The sequence below is a fragment of the Tachysurus vachellii genome, chromosome 17 (assembly GCF_030014155.1).
Source record: "Tachysurus vachellii isolate PV-2020 chromosome 17, HZAU_Pvac_v1, whole genome shotgun sequence".
NCBI classification, from domain to species: Eukaryota; Metazoa; Chordata; class Actinopteri; order Siluriformes; family Bagridae; genus Tachysurus; species Tachysurus vachellii.
In genome coordinates this window covers 13,108,742-13,122,341 of record NC_083476.1, presented here as the reverse complement: position 1 = coordinate 13,122,341, position 13,600 = coordinate 13,108,742, and the positions used below count along the sequence as shown (strand labels likewise).

At 37.3% G+C, this 13,600-nt stretch overlaps 1 protein-coding gene across 3 annotated transcripts in view; it reads right to left on the bottom strand.

Annotated features, from left to right (window-relative positions):
• The window catches only part of znf462 (zinc finger protein 462), a 42,914-nt gene that overhangs the window by 26,049 nt on the left and 3,265 nt on the right, over positions 1-13,600 (bottom strand). The window contains exon 1 of one of the 3 annotated variants that reach the window (XM_060891633.1): positions 822-834. The exons of the other annotated variants lie outside the window; for them this stretch is intronic. The gene's annotated coding sequence lies outside the window, so the exon portion shown is untranslated. Of the gene's footprint in view, positions 1-821; positions 835-13,600 lie in introns of those variants that run through there. 3 annotated transcript variants of the gene reach the window in all.

Genomic DNA, 13,600 nt, shown 5'->3' with positions numbered 1-13,600 from the left:
GGACAACTGTCAGATCAGCAGTCTTCCCCATGACTGTGTAGCCTAGTGAACCAAATTGAGAGACCATTTTGATGGCTCAGGAAACCTTTGCAGGTGTTTTGAGTTTATTAGCTGATTAGCATATTCTAATTTTTTGAGATTTGAATTGGTGGGTTTTTGTTAAATGTGAGCCAAAATCATCACAATTAAAAGAACCAAAGACTTAAACTACTTCAGTCTGTGTGTACTGAATTTATACAATACACGAATTTCACTATTTGAGTTGAATTACTTAAATAAATGAACTTTTCCACGACGTTCTAATCTATTGAGATGCACCTGTAAGTATAAGTAACTAAGCATTTCTAACTTTTTTTCTATTAAAACACCAGACTTTTCAGGTCCCTTTTGACATGCGGACGTTAATCGGAATTAAATTTGAAATTATAATTTGAAAAAGAAACATTGCAGTTGTATAGAAATGTAACAAGCTTGCTTGAGACGATGGATCAGCACATTGTTACGCATGAACACCAACAGGACGTTAAGCTGATTAAGTCACAGAGGTTTTTAGTCCACTCTGTTGCACACTACACAGATTTTACTTTATGTGGATGGAGAATCGCAGTCACAGTGAGCTGAGCTTTAACACACATCTAATCAACTCCTTAAGAAAATAATCGCCAACTGAAGGAGAACGTTCTGGTGTGGTTCAATCAGACATGCGACATCACACAATAAGAAGAAAGCAGGACCACAAATAAATATTACAAAGAACAGTGCTGGGAGTAAGCAAACAAAAACAGCAACCGGAGATCTTGAGCGATTAAAACATTTATTACCAGCATGTTCCAGAGTATCCAATCATTTGTTGGGGTTTTTTTTTGCAGTTAATGCGGAAAATACTGGAACGCTTCTGACTCGTCCAGTTCAGCTTGTTCTAGTCAACTGTCCTTCACATACTTCTTTATCAAGTTCTTACACAACCCGGAGGTGCGTCAGCTTTGATTATTATCTTAGAGAAGAACGAAGGTTTATTCACCAAGCTGCTGATTCAACAATCTGTAGTTAGTAGACATGGCAACTTGAGCCATTCTGGTTAAAACCATAAGGATTGCCAGCAAAACATCCACAGATCATTGTGTCTTCTTGTATTTTTTTGTTTTTTTTTTTCGTCAGAGCATAATTTTTCCAGAGTGCTTAATCTTTATCTTCTTTACTACAGTATAATGTAGTTTCTACAAGAGTCAGAGTCTACATCATCTTTGAGAAGAATAACAAAATTTTCTATCCATCCGTCACTAATTCTGATGAAACAAAATGTTTCTTAACTTCTAGCTATTCTGTGTGGAACATGGGCAGATCATGACCCTCATACATATCTGTCCATTTATTCCCAAACAATATAATCGTTAAAAATGCGAATGCCAAAATGAAAATGAGTTTCTTCTACAGCAAAGTTCTTTGGTTTCTGCACACAGGAAGAGCTTGTGTTCATGGTAAGGATCTTTAACCAGGATTTTTATAATCATACTTCGGAGTCACTGGAGCACATATCTTGTGACTCTTCCAGTTCACCTTGTTCTATGTGAGATCCATCTTTATCAAGGTGTGTCACCTTCAGTTATTGTTATTCAAATAGCTATAACCTTGAAGTATGATTTTTTGACTTTCAGAAAGTCTGTACAGAAATGTCCCAGACCCAGTCTCTTCAATTATGCCTAAATGTCATCAGACTTATTAGTTCATAAGAAAACCATTTGATTCCTAACGGTCCAGTCGTTTACATTTTAACTGTGTTTCTTCCAGTTAAATCAGTTTGAGGAGGTAATACACATTCAGTCACCTTCAAGCTTTTAATATTGATGAGTAACTAAAGAACTATTCATCTGAGTTGTGATCCTGATAAAACTGCATTCCAGCAGAACTAAACTATGGCTGAAAAAACCTTCAAGGACTTGGTAACTATTATCAGTAGATAATCACACACACACACACACACACACACTATTCTAAGTAGTTTTGTCACAAAAATTTTTACTCATAAGATCTGTGTTTTGGCACCGGGAACATCTTATAATTCAGAACCTTATTTCTTTACTTCCAGATCATTTCTTTCTTTGAATCATTGATACTAAAACACCTAAAATGTAAAATAATAATGTAAAAATAATTTATGTAAATAAATTAATAATAATGTAAAATAATATAAAAAATAATGAGCAAAAAATGTGTAAAAAAAAATGTTTGTAACTGTGGAAACTATGTAGGAAATTGTGACTGCGAAGAACTTTTTTGTTGTGTTTCTACAAAATATGATAGTTTGTTGATATAATAATATATAATAGTAACAAAATATAATAGTTTGTTGATTTCTCAACAAACAATGGTTTTGAAATTATTTTGATGATTCTTTAAGATTGACCTTTACGTCACCTACTTACAAATGCCCCTTTTTTCTCCTGTGCATTCAGAAAAATCGTCTAAACCAGATTTACTAAAATTATGTCCTACAAAATCCAAAAAAGAAATAAAATTTGACCTAGGATAAGTGCGTACTGCACATGGCTCCCAGGAAAACCACACAGATTTTGCATAGTGTGACTTACCCATGCAAACTAAGGCCTTTGCATCATTAAATGCAAGATCCTGTCAGGCAGAGTCAATGACTTCTTCATATGCACACCACTCACTACTCACTTATTTTCATATAGATCATAGAATTTATCTAAAAATGCATATGGAGTTAATTAAGGGCAGTACCCTAATGTTACCCTAAATCTTAAATAGACTGGGAATGGATAGGAGTCTGAGACTTACCAAGACTTAGAAACCTAAACAATGGAACCAACCAAGAGTCGGAACTTTAAATACTGGAATTAACCCCATCAGAGCTGTAAGACACCTTTACAAATCTTATTAACTTCTTTTTCTTCATGAATACAATAATACCATTTATATCTCAGGTAAAGCATAACATAGCAAAAACATCATTGTTAAAAGTGCTTTGATGAATCAGGAAATGAGTGGAAAAGAATTCAAGATCATTCAAGATCTTCTAATATTCGTAAGCCAGTGTTCTGGCCCTCCTGCTGTATCTGCTGTAATCTTCTGCTTCCCCCAGCAAATCCCTTTCAGAGCAGATGGCAGCAGACCTGAACTGGGTCAACCATTAACCAGTTACAACATCTGAATGAAGCACCAACACACACATTAAAAGAATGTATCAGTTCTACTTCTGCTAATGAAAACAAGGTAAAAAAAAAAATTCTCTCTGAGATTGAAAAAGGGTTGAGTGGTGGGATTAATGTGATGAGTGTACGTGCAGTTTGATGACATCCTCTTGCAGCATTTCCTGAAAGAATCTTCTCTGTGGAAAAACACTTCCTGTTTAAATTTCCCAGCATTGTGACCTTGGGCACCTGGACTATGCTTTCTTTTCACTGCTAAAAGTATGCTCATTAACCACAGGAACACGGTCTATTTATCCGGTATGGAAGGAGTCTCCACTGTTAGAAGTTTGTATCAGTCAAAGCTTTAACTGTCAATTTTTCAGGCACAGGAATTGTCTACAAAATAGAAGAGCTTCTCAATTATATGGTCGGCTGCAATTTTTTATCTTATTACATTAGAGGAAGAACAAAAAAAAAAGTTGAGGCTGGTTAGGGAATGACTTTTTCATGGCTTTCAGAATGCAAGTAAGAACATGATCATGCCTGTTTTGTGGATGTTTCACAGCAATAAAAGTAACTATAATAGATAAAAAGAGGAACTTGGGGATTTGGTGCTACATTAAAATAATCAACTTCAGGGAATAACATGAGCATACAGTCTTATATAGCAATAAGTTCATACAATTATTTAAAAAAACTCTACGTCAGTGTTGTGCTGTTTATCACCTTGGGGGGATCATTTTCATATAACCACACAGTCTGGAGAGAGTGTTATTCCGCTTATACTACACCAAACACAGCGTTAATTGATTAACACACTACAATTTCATGATGTGGAACATCTAAAAGACAAGTCCTCTTTTCATTTACATCTCTCTCAGTCTGTCTCTCTCCGTGTGTGTGTCAAACTCTGTTCTGAAGACCTTCTCATTCTGGTAAAAGCCTTCCTGAGACTCTAACAATGCATTTTGTAAACATTTATATTTATATATATATATTTTAGATCATGTGTCATGTCTGTCATACATAAATGAATAAATGAACTTACTGGTCATGGTACAGCGTGTACTATGCCATGGTACAGCATGGTACTATCTGAGCTGTGCTGTAATAAAAAATAAATAAATAAAGCACACCTCCCAACCAATCAAATTTGAGAATTCAACTGGTCTTGGGTACAAGCTATAATAATTTAATTAAATTCACAGGCTCATTAACCCATACATCCATCTACCCATTTATCAACTGACAAAAAAAATCTTCCCATTTCTAAAACAATTACCCTCAAGCAAAACCAGTCTCTTCGCTGTCAACATCTCCACCAAGAATCGTGCTGAACGTACTGATGCAGACATACAGCAGTTTTTAACGGTATTGTTACACTATCTGTGGTAAAACATTAATTGTGCTTTCATCCAGTGCGTGCTGGAAACAGACGAGCCTTCAGATTTGTTCAAAAAATAAAGCTCTTTAGAAGACAGCTGTCCTTATTCCTTCCTGGTGAATGTAATTTGTTTAATCTGCTCAGAATGATTTCCATCTCCACACAGCGCTTTCTCCTGACAGGAACACTGCTTTAAACAGATCTGTATAACAGGAGTGGAGGTGACCCTCAGCCTGTTCCGCTTCAGAGCGAGTCCATTTCAGCACCGCTAACATTCATCTGTCCACCATTTTGTGCTCCTCAAGGCTATGAAGAGGGCCTTGTTCCTTTTTTTTGTTCCTCCACACACCCTCCCTGAAGCTCGCTATCCTATTACACACATGGCATGGAGTAACCTCAGTAAAGATCTTCCGATCCGCCTGTGTTTTTTTTCCTTCACGTTGGTGCTTGTGAAAGCAGAAATGGTGTTGATTCAACCTCTTCCTTCACAGAGGATCTGTTTTAAACAGACAGCAGCAGAGGAGAAGCAGAGCTCAGTTCTCCAAAATGTTCTTCTCAAGAACGGCGAGAGGAACTTAAAGTCATGTTTCCATTACTGAGATTGAAAACAAAGGAATTGAAAGGAAGATTCATTGCTAACTCTGGCTTAAGGATTAACTTTACTTGTTTGTCATTTTGCATTACTAAAAGGTGGAGTTTGTAGGTTAGAAGTGATTTGGATAAAGAAAAATTTGATTTGTAGATCTTTTACTACTTTAGAAATAAATGTGATACAACGGTGTGATGATTTACAAGCTCGCATTTAGAGCACCATGCTCTACTGGTGTCTATACGTTCCTCACCAGGTTAGCATTAAGATGACATCAACAAAAAGACACACACCTCAAACACACAGTTGCAATGAAACTGTTTCCTGCACAGGCACACACACGCACACACACACACACAGTATGACCCAGGTTGACCTAGTTAGTTAGTAAGCTAAGTCTTTAGCAAAGCCATGGTGATGCACCATTACAGTGACAGCAGGTCACTCCCACTGGCCCTGTCCCAAACCACCAAACTTTAGCAAATTTGTGCGGTCTAATTACAAATCACTATACACAAACCTTAGTGTACTTCATCAATCTGAATAATTCTGTGTATATTTTTTTCTGGTTTGGATTTAGAGATTCATACATTCATAAAACTAATTTATAAGAGACAAAGAGAAAACAATGAGTGAGGAGAGAAGGAAAGAAAGCTCTGAGGTTCAGGACGGTGTTAAAGAAACCACAACAGCTGGTAAGATGTCTCACCACACCAGATCCTCCCCAAGAACTGCAGGGGTGTGTGTGTACGTGTGTGTGTGTGTGTGTTGTTTCAGTCATATACTAACGAGACACTATGGAAAAAAGGTTCATGTTTCGTACATCTGCATGCTGAGCGGTTTTTATTTTACCCCCACTGTGTGTCAGAGTAGAAGTTTTTTAACTAATAGAGCATTTTCTTTTTACTATATTAGATATAATTTTGTGCACTATTTTAGAATATGTTTTAAACCTGAGACACACATTTATGGTACATTCACATTAAAGTTCAACTTCAAGTTCAAGTTCAAAGACACAATTTCAATACACAAAACTTCATTTTCATAATAAATCAAATCTAAATCCTAGAGGCACACATTTATTAAAAACAAATACTACACACACTGATCAGCCATGACATTAAAACCTGCCTAATACTGTGTAGGTCCCCTTTGTGTTGCATAAACAGATCTGACCCTTCCAGTTATGGACTCCACAAGACCTCTGAAGGTGTGCTGTGGAATCTTGCACAAACACGTTAGCAGCAGATCCTTTCAGTCCTCTAAGTTGTGAGGGGGGGATCAAACTTGTTTGTCCAGCACATCACACAGATGCTACATCAGACAGAGATCTGGAGAATTTGGAGTCCAAGTCAACACCGTGAGCTCTTTGTCAGGTTCCTCAAATAGAGCTCAACAATTTTTGCTGTGCAGCAGGGAGCATCATCTTGCTGAAGCACAACTGTTATGAAATGTTGTACGTGGTCTACAACAATGTTTAGGTAGTTTAGGTTTCCCAGAACATCACACTGCCTTTGCAGGCTTGCCAGTAAATTGTGGTGCCATCTATACCCCAGGTACGTCATGCACACACTTGGTCATCTACAAGATGATGTGACTCATCAAACTACACCACCTTCTAACATTTCTTTATGGTCCTGCTCTAATGCACTTTTAAAGGTGGACACATGACTCTGTCGCTGGTTCACAAATTGTCCTTCCTTGGACCCCTTATGTTAGGTACTAACCACTGCATACCAGAAACTCTCCACAAGACCAGCTGGTTTGAGATGCTCTAACCATCTCGTCTAGCCGTCACAATTTGGCACCTGTCAACGTCACTCAGTTCGTTTCACTTGACCATTTTCCTGATTCCAACACATCAACTTTGAAATCTGTTCATTTGCTGCCTTATATATCGCAACCCCCATGACAAGTCCCAATGGAACAAGATAATGTTATGCACATCAGCTGTCACTGGTAACAATGTTCTGGCTGATCAATGTATAACTCTAGAGAGAAAAGAGGAAAAGTTTAAAATAAAGTGTGTAGGGATTTAAACAGAAATGTTTTCAGTAATAGTTTAAAGCTTTCAGAATTTGAGATAAGAGAAGTTTTGCTCTAAGCTTAAAGTGCTGTGGAAACCGAATGATGCTGTGTTTCGAGATAATTTGAGCATAACCTCAATATTTTGCTTTATTGTAATAATTCTAGGTTAATTTTGTTACTTTAACGTTACCACGGTTAATATTCAAATCAGAATACTTCCAGATTTTCTGAACTAGATTTTATATTCGGTCAATCATTGCCATGCTGTCTTTGTTTTCATTGAAAGGTTTCTGCATCTATACTTTATACAGTAGGCTTTATGCTTTTACACAGGGAGTCTGTGGGAGTGCAGTTTGACATGGTGTCTGTGGAAATACAATGAATTTTGTTGCAGTTTTTGCATGGTTTTGATGTGTGTGAATAGGCTCAGTGACAGCGTGTAGTTTCAAAAACAACAGAGCAGAAAATGAACCTCGAGACACTCCTCACAAGCCATGTGAGAACAGAAACTGTGTGCACTGGAAATGAGTAGTAATGAATGAGTGGGGAAAACTTTTAGCTTACTAGCTAACAGTAAGACTTTCACCAACATAAATTTTTGGTGTTAACAAGCCAAAAAATACGCTTCTATTCATACACCCATCAGTCATTTCCACCCAATCATTTACTGCAACATGCTTACTTACATTCTGCATTTAAATAGTCTGTCTGTCTGTCTGTTAAAGCCATGATTGATTTTTATGCTCTGACGTTGGATTGGAAATTAAAGGTGCTACATTAGTAATGCTTCTAATTATTTATTATCAGAGCTGAACTGTTCCTTTTCCATCTGAAGGCAGAGTGAATTCATTAATGCTAAAGCGGCGAGTGAACTTGTTCAATGTTTAATCAGTTTGGAGATCAGCAGGTCTTTTGGCTGTGTAGAGGAAGTGAGAGAGGTGAAGGTTCCTCTCCTACAGAAAGCTGCTGTTCTCTCTGAAAGGACGACTTGTTTTCTCACCACTTCTCCATTCACCGACACCAAGAAGCGCAAAGAATTTCACATACAGCATCTTGCCTGTGTTTTATCTAAGAAAGACTGATCTAATTTTTACCATTTCTTCTATTTTGCTTCTCACAATGTGGTTAGTGTAGCTAACGGGCAATTTAAACCTATAGCCTCAAATTTAGCATAAACTGCATGTAGCCTGCATGCTTGTAGAAACTGAGATATTGATTATCACATGACTCCAAATAAACACAGATCTTTTTTTGTCAAAAAAAAAAAGATTTTTTCCACTATTTACTATCTAAAAAATCTGTATTGATCAATACAGCAGACGTTTACAGTAATGATGGAAATCTGTGTGTGTGTGTGTGTGTGTGAGAGAGAGAGAGGGGGAGAGAATACATCTGTCTGTCTCCTTTATTCTTTATGCCTATGTGTCTGTCTGCTTGTGCTCCTGACTTTAATAATCCTGAAACCTGAGTAAAATTATTAGGAATGGGGAAAAAAGTCATCGTGTTTAAAAAATTGAAACCCACACTGATCAATGGGTCAAATCTTAAGTTAAGGAAATTGATCTAGAATATAAAATTTAACAAAACTAAGTGACGATTATTGGTGCCCCTCCATTTGTGCATGTGTAACCTCCCTTATCATGAGTCATTTACCCCACGGGTGCCAACACTTCTGGAGTTTACTGTAAATACATAGATAAAAGCAAAATAATAGAATGAAATACACAGTGCCTTGCAAAAGTATTCATACCCACTGAACTTTTCCACATTTTGACACGTTGCAACCATAAACAAAAATGTATTTTATTAGGATTTTATGTGATAGACCAACACAAAGTGGCACATAATTGTGAAGTGGAAGGAAAATGATAAATGGTGTCCAAATTTTTTTACAAATAAATATCTGAAAAGTGTTGCGTGCATTTGTATTCAGCCCCACTGAGTTACAGCTGCAAGTCTTTTGGGGTATGTCTCTAACAGCTTTGCACATCTAGAGAGTGAAATTTTTGCCCATTCTTCTTTGCAAAATAGCTGAAGCTCAGTCAGATTGGATGGCGATCGTCTGTGAACAATGATTTTTAAGTCTCGCCACAGATTCTCAATTGAATTTAGGTCTGGACTTTGACTGGGCTATTCTAACACATGAATTGATCTAAACCACTCCATTGTAGCTCTGGCTGTATGTTTAGTGTCATTGTCTTGCTGGAAGGTGAACCTCCGCCCCAGTCTCAAGTCTTTTGCAGACTCTAACAGGTTTTTCTCTAAGATTGCCCTTTATTTGGCTCCATCCATCTTCCCATCAACTCTGACCAGCTTCCCTGTCCCATCCCCACAACATGATGCTGCCAACACCATGTTTCACAATGGGGATGGTGTGTTCAGGGTGATGTGCTGTGTTAGGTTTCCGCCACACAACGTTTTGAATTTTGGCCAAAAAGTTCAATTTTGGTCTCATCTGACCAGAGTACCTTCTTCCACATGATGCTGTTTGTTCACTAATGTTTTTCACAGAACAGCTGTATATAAATTACACACAGATGCACTCTATTTACTAATTAGGTGACTTCTAAAGGCGAGTTTGCGGCTTCGCGCTGTTTAGTGTGTGCGTAGAAACAATTCGTGCACACGCCGCTCAAAAAAAAAAACTCCAGTGCAGGCTCTTTGATTGTACATGACAGCTTATGTCCCGATGACCGGTCTTTGCATTACGATTAAAAGCAGTATCAATAAAGTAAAAAATGTGATGTGCAGTCAAGTTCGAGTGTATGCACTGTTTAAACGAGTGTTCTCAACTTCTCACTGATACTTTTGTGATTCGCGGACTGTAAATAGGTTGTATTTTAGGCCCACAGTAAAGTAGGCCTATTCTTTTCAGTTTTTCTGAGTATATTTATTTTATTTCTGATTTGAACAGAAACATGAGACACAAGGCAACCAAAACAGTTTTAAAAACCTTTGTAACTTAAGTTGTCAGTCGGAGTCTGTCGGGCCCCAGCTTTTGAATTGTGTTGGTTAAAATAAAATACTCTTCAGAACAGGTTAATCATTTGTGAATGTGTCTCCTAAATCAGAAATTGAAAACCAGACACGTTTAACATTTTAGTCGACTAAAACTTGACTAACAAAAAAAGATATGTGAATGACTAAATATGACTAAAACTAACAAGGACATTTGGCACAAGACTAAGACTAAGACTAAATTAAAAATAGGTGACGAAATTAACACTAATACAAATGCACACCACACTTTTCAGATCTTTATTTGTAAAAAGAATTTAGACACCATTTATAATTTTCATTCCACTTCACAATTATGTGCCAATGTCTTTCGGTCTATTTGATAAAAATCCCAATAAAAACATTTTGTCAAACATGTCAAAATGTAGAAAAGTTCAGTGGGTATGAATACAATTGCAAGGCACTGTACATTCAACTCACACATACTCCTATATTAGGAAGTTCATCTCTCTCTCTCTCTCTCTCTCTCACACACACACACACACACACACATACACACACATACACACACACACCTCAGCTTGTCTGTCTCTCCTCTTACCCTCACATTTTGTGAATCAGGGGCCTGCTAATGTTAACACACATCAGTAAACAGATATCCAGACTTTGCAGGCAGATATAACTTCCCTTTTCACCCCTTACTCTCAACATCCTGCATCGTTGTGTTAAAGATCTGATTGTCTGGAGAATGTTCTCTTACATGTTCTCCCTGTTCCACACTCAGTCTTTCACTTTCATCTTTCCAAAAGGTTCAGAGGACTGCAAAGGTCTTCAGTATACTGTAATTACACTGTAATAATTTGTGATTTTAAATAATCTGTATGAAATAATGCATTATTAATTAAGGAGTAAATCATTTAGAGACATGCTGTCATCGGAAAATAATCCACGACACTGTCACAAAGCGGCTCAACGGTAAGAAGCATTCATGTTACACCCAGGACTATGAGAATTTACAACCGCAACAATTAACACAAAATCAAATAACTCCACAATGTTTTTAATTACCACAGATTTGGGCCAAGACTTAAAAGTAAAAATTAAAAATTAAAAAAAGTCAAGTAAAAAGTAACGTCTGCCATATCAACACCTAGGTATGTTTTATATCTATTTATGTGGAGTGTCCACAGTATTGTCTGGTCATCTCAAATAGTCATATATAAATATCATTACAAACTTATACTCTATGGCCAAAACTATGTGGACACATTACCATAACACTTACAGATAATTTTGGAACATTTCATACCAGATTTTAGTTCACAAGTTGCCCACAAGTCTGGCTTCGGGGATTTGTCCTTATTCAGATATATAAGCATTAGTGAAATCGGACACTGACGTTTGGTGAGGAGTTCTGGGGTGCACAGTCAGTGTTCCAGTTCATCCTAGAGGTGTTCAGTGGGTTGAGTCAGAGTGAAGGACACTGAAGTTTTTCTAATACAGCTTTGACAAACTATGTCTTCATGGAGCTGACTTTTTGCACAGGAGCATTGTCATGTTGGTACAGGTGAAGTTAGTTCAAGTGAACGAATATTTGTAAAGCTACACCATAGAGACACTCTATACAATTGTGTGCTTTCAATTTTGTGACAAGAGTTTGGGGAAGAACCGCATACAGCTCTTTGATGGTCAGATGTCCACAGACATTTTGTCATATAGTGTACCTAGGTGGTTAGCTAACTGCCAGTAAACTAGACCAAATTATCTAGAACAGTAGGGTGTCTTAATTTACATGGTCATTTTCACACCGATTTATTTTTCAGTAAAACAAGTTACAATATAATGTTAGTAGAAGAATTGTGTAAAAGTATATTTATTGTCATTTCTGGTTATCAGGGTGTGGTGATGTTAAGGTTACGAAGTAGCACACACTTTCACTCACATACCACTTACACACACACACACACACGTGTGCACACACACAATGATGATCTAAAGAACCTCTGAGGAGAAGTGCGACACAAAAGCCGATCGAAATGGTCGACTGGCTGCAAGTCGTGTTGCATTGTGGGAAATCACTTCAGAGCTACACAATTTATCCTTCCTTCTGAAGCAAACCCCAAACAGAACTGCAACAATAACTGTAGAGTTAGTGTGTTAGCATGATAACACAAATACTGCAAATTAAGAAGAAGTAATAATGATTTATTAAAAAATGCATATTCTATAGATCTACTATCTTTCTGTGGTTGTTTAAGGATTAGTGAACATGTGGGTCAGCACTGAAAGTGAACCTTTGGCTATCATTCAGTTACATAACACAGCTTTTAGGTTTTCCAGGCCTCTCTCCCTCTCTCTCTCTCTCTCTCTCTCTCTCTCTCTCTCACACACACACACACACACACACACACAGACACACACACACACAAAAGAACAGTCATGTGTTTCCATCACCTCCTGTCTCTGTTTAACGTCCAGAAGCTGAGCAGAATGATGATGTCATCAAAGAGCGACAGAGACTGGGGTACAAACATCCTCTGTACAAGATAATTTAGATCACACACACAATGTCTAAAACAAAATTATACATTGTTAGAAAAAGGTGTTCTATAACTGCAGCTTTAACAAAATGTTCCTGTTAAAACTCTCATTCAGTTCAAGCATCGTCATTAGGAACTGTCTGCTGATTACAACTCTAAAGTGTAATAAACTCTAACTCGTTGAACCAAATTCTCAACAACCATTGGCTTTTCTAATCAGCTGACTGAGGATCTGAAAACAAAGGTAATTGATGCTTACAAAGCACAAGGAAGGCTAGCAAAATATATCAAAGCATGTTCAACTTGCAGTTTCCTCTGTCTGAAACGTCACTAAGAAATTAATTAAAGGCAGCTGTGGAAGCCAAGACAAGATCTACAAGACCAAGAAGACTCTCAGACAGAACTAGACATGTGCTGGACAGAAAGGGGAGGCAAAACCCTCTAATGACTCCAAAGACCTGCAGGAAGGTTTACTGACATCAGTGGTGATGAACCATTCTACCTTCCAACATGGTTTGCATGAGCAAGATCTCAAAAGGAAATCAGAAGAAAACATTAGCAATAACTTAATCACAAAACTCTTTTGTCTTATGTATTTAAAACCAGAGACATTTCGGGGAAAAAAGTGCTGAGGCCTGATGAAAATTGAAAACTTAGATAAGAAGGAAACAGAATTAGCATTTGAAGAAAAAAAAAAACACCTTGCCAACAATTAAGCAAACACTGCATGGGTAGATGGACGAGTACATATAAAAGGATGTCATCAGCAAAGTATGGAAGCCATTGGAACACAGTCAGTAACCAAAGTTGAAAAGAGACTGGTTTCTACAAAAGGAAAATGATCCAAAATAAACCTCAAAGTCCACCATGACCTACTTCAAGACATGCAAGATGAAACTTTTGGAATGGCCCTTACAGAACCCAGACTCGAACATTATTGAGAATTTGT